We start from the raw sequence: 4,141 nt of genomic DNA on the forward strand, positions 1-4,141 counted from the left end.
ATGCCGCTTTGAAGTCGTCTCCTTGGTTACAGCTAATGATCTATACTAGTGTGGGTTTGCTTTAGTTGTTGTACTCTGAATGTAGAAGTACTAAATTGTTAATAATGGATACTTCAAATGCAAACGGCTAATACAACTTACACTTGTATAACTCTTGAAAAAAGTATTCACAATTTATTTTGGCAATAATATTTCTAGCGTAAAATGTGTTAAGCTATCTCAGTTGTTTTTGTCAATGTTTCGGAAATATATCTAACAATTACACTTGTAATTGGAAATATGTTTCTTTATTGCTGTTTACCGTATAAGATAGATCAGCTTACAGGGGCAACAACTATTTTAACTGTATAGATCAAGTCAGCTTAAAGGGAGCAAAAAATACTTAACTATATAGATAGATCACATCACCTTACGTAGCATTGTTCACACTTGTGTACAGTTACATAGCTATTTTAGAATGTTTTCTCGATAAACACTAGCAGGGCTTTATGTCATTGTTAAAGGGTTAATATCAATTATAATTTAAAAATCTTAATTATGATGAAGGACAGATAATTTTATGGCATTAAGCTAATAAAAGTAAACGTTCAAAAATTATATTAAATCTGTCAAACCTCGTCAATTATCTGTGGCAATTTTTATGCCTATATTACAGTGTTTAATTCCAGCTATTGCAGTGTTTGTGTCCGGATATGAAGATGCTTGCGTTCAACTAAAGGTTTTTAAGCCGAATGCAATTATGGTTGTTTCATGAGTGAGGGTGTTTATATCAAGTGTAATGATGCATATGCTCATGTCTGAAGAAGTTCAATCCAGGTGTAACAGCGCTTATGTTCATGTCTGATGGCGTTTAGTTCATGTTCATGTTTAAGAAAGTTTATTCCAAGTGTAATGATGCCTGTATTTATGTCTGTTGGTGTTTATTTCAATGGTAAAGATGCTTGTGTTCGTGTATAAGAATATTTAGTCCAAGTGCAATGATACCTCGGTTCATGTGTAAGAATATTAATTCCAAGTGTAATGATAATTGTGTTCATGTCTGAAGGGGTTTAGTTCAAGTGTAATGATGCCTATGTTCATGTCTAATTATGTTTAGTTCAAGGCAATGATGTTTGTGTTCGTATGTAAGAATTTTAAGTCCAAGTGTAATGATGCCTGGGTCCATGTGTAAGAATGTTTAGACCAAGTGTAATGATGCCCGTGTTCATGTCTGAAGCGGTTTAGTTCAAGTGTAATGATGCCTATGTTCATGTCTGATGATGTTTAGTTCAAGAGTAGTGATGCTTGTGTTCGTGTGTAAGAATGTTTAGACCAAGTGTAATGATGCGTGTGTTCATGTGTGTGGGTTTTGAGTCAACATATTTCAATGTTTGTGTCCAAGTGTAATGAATTTATGTCTATATGTAAGAATGTTTATCCAGATATTACAATGTTTTAGTTCAAGGGTAAGGATGTTTGTGTCAAAGTGTATGTTGTTAGTGCATTGTTTTTGTTCAAATGTAATGTTGTTTGTGTGCAGGTATCATAATATATTGTCCAGGTGAGTTGAGGTTTAGTCGAGGCATTGCAATGTTTTCTTCAAGTGTAATGATGTTTCTGTCCAGATGTAATAATGACTGTGTCAAGATGTAATGATTTTTAGTTCGCGTAATGCAATGTTTATGTCTAAATGTTAAAATCTAGAATCTTCCACTGCTCTACTAAAAATCCCAAGAACCAGTTAACAAGAAACCATAAAATATCATATATTTCTGACAGATTTTGTGTCGAAATTCCTTTAGGGTAGGTCTAAGCTATTAAGTGAGAAATGAATTTCACGACATCATTCAGGTCAAGTATTTATTTAGATTATAATGAATCAGTTTTTTTCATACCTTCAAAACAGAACTAACAACTCTGTATTTCTCTGAAGAAAATAGTCCAGACTGGTAAAAAATAGCTTTTAAATAAACGGCATTTCATATATCTTTCTTGAATGGTAAATATAATTTTCTTACAGACAATGCAAAAATATTTTCCAAGCAAGACAGAAAGTGCGAAGACTAATTTTTTCTGGAGGTTAGCTGTTACTATATTTCTCTGTTATATATACAACGTGTTCAGGTGTAAAATATTTGTGTTTCGGCGTAATTATGCTTATGTTCAGGTTTGAGGATGTTTATCCCAAGTACTGTAGTTAAGTTTAAACATCGAAATATTGGAAAGACCAATAAGTCTAAAAATTTATGTAAAAACAAATTAACCATGGATGAATTTTCTTCACATCTCCTTTAATTTGTCCATTGCGGCTCCAAATAACCAATTCAGATTTATCTTTTGTCCTTCACAAATCTTTGCCGGATAAGGTTTTAGTTCAGTACTAGATTTCATCAGTTAGGCTGGCCAGTTATATAAAGAATATTCTACGAAACGCTATTTATATATGTACTTTAATACTTTGAAAGTTCAAGTTTAAACGCTGAAAACGGGCGAAATTTTGTAAAATCGGTAGGCCTAAAAAGTTGTTATGAAAACAAGTTAACAACAGATTTTTTTTTTGACATTCCTCTAATCTGTCTATTGCAGTTCTAAATTAGAGGTTTAGAAAAATTATATTTCAAATTTATCTTCTGTTTCACACAGATCACTTCCCAATAAGTTTTTTTATCCAAAACCAGAACTCAATAAACCCCTGATTATTTAAAAGGATTATGGAAAACAACAACAACATCAGCAGTTAACTTGTTTTTATAACGAATATTGCAGAGTTTGTGTCTAGTTTTAATGGTGTTCAACCTAAGTAAATGACGTTTAGTCCAGATATTTATACATATGTGACTAAGTGTAATGATGCTTGTGTCCGGGTGTAATAGTGTCTAGTCCAGATAATGCGGCGTTTCTGTGTAGATGTAATGATGCTTGTGTCCAAATTTTGTGATTTTTGTGTTCAAGTATAATGATATTTGTGCCAAAATGTAATGATAACATTCTTATCCATATATTCTTAAACATGAATCTGAAGTGTCTCATATCCACTTACCTCTTTAATTAGTATAATTCACTGTTTGTCATTTTGTTATTTTTTGAGTATTTTTGCAGGGGAGAAGAAAAGTGACAGTGAACTGATGCGATAGATATAAGATCTGTCATTGGATGCTCTCAGGGCAATTATGTTGTTTAGTTTCGGTATGTTTTATTACAAAAGTTTATTTACCATTTTTGTGTTGTTTGTTTGCTTTATAATACCATAAAAAGTTCACTTTTGCAACTGAGTGTTTATTTGTTTTACTTATTAATTAGTCGTATATTTTAGTTTACTTGAGTTCACTTACTTCTCTCCTTTTCAATTTCCGAATTTGAATCTTTTCCCATTTCTGCATTTTCTCTTCGTTCTATACTTCTGATTCTTATGTCTTTATTTTTATTTATATCTAGTTTAACAAAACATTCTGCATACGAAGGTAGGTCCTGAAATTTGTTTATTTTTCAGTTCCGTAGTACATCCCCCTAATTCAATAATACAGCAAAAGACGGCATTGTAACAACCTTCTGGAACTTACTGCAAAATCAGTCTCGGACTATACATCTTTACAAACTTTTCACTGTAAGTTGGCTTCCAAAACCAACTTTAAGCAAACCAAAACCACAAAATTACAATGGAGCAGTATTGGGATTAGTGGTGGTTCTGTTTTTTGGTTCTTCCGTCATCATTCTTATGAAAATAATCGATGAACTTCACGTGGTTGTAGAAGCTTATGAACTTTTGTTCATATGCGTCTTTGTCAATTTGATTGTTTTTTATTATGTTATTTACAATGTTAGGACATACGCCTAGTTTCATCACATTGGAAGTTGTGGGCAGGATGGTTCTTTTTCACAAGAGTAGCCTTCACTTAAGAAGACCTTTGATTGGTTTAGGGTGTGTGGTTTAAGTGGGTTTTTCTTCTCGAAAACGTTGTGGCATTTGGTTCTATAACGTTTAAAAATCTTGTTTTTTAAGACTCGTAATTTAGGTAAATTAATATATAGAATTATACACGGAGTTTTCTTTACGTTAAAATAATTTTATTTGTGAACTTTCTGCCCTAGAGGAAAACTTCGTAGGATAATGAATAAATTTAGCATCACCGTAGTTTCCTTAATTACGTTAAAACACATTACG

The sequence above is a fragment of the Limulus polyphemus genome, unplaced genomic scaffold, assembly GCF_000517525.1.
Source record: "Limulus polyphemus unplaced genomic scaffold, Limulus_polyphemus-2.1.2 Scaffold963, whole genome shotgun sequence".
In the NCBI taxonomy this organism is placed as follows: domain Eukaryota; kingdom Metazoa; phylum Arthropoda; class Merostomata; order Xiphosura; family Limulidae; genus Limulus; species Limulus polyphemus.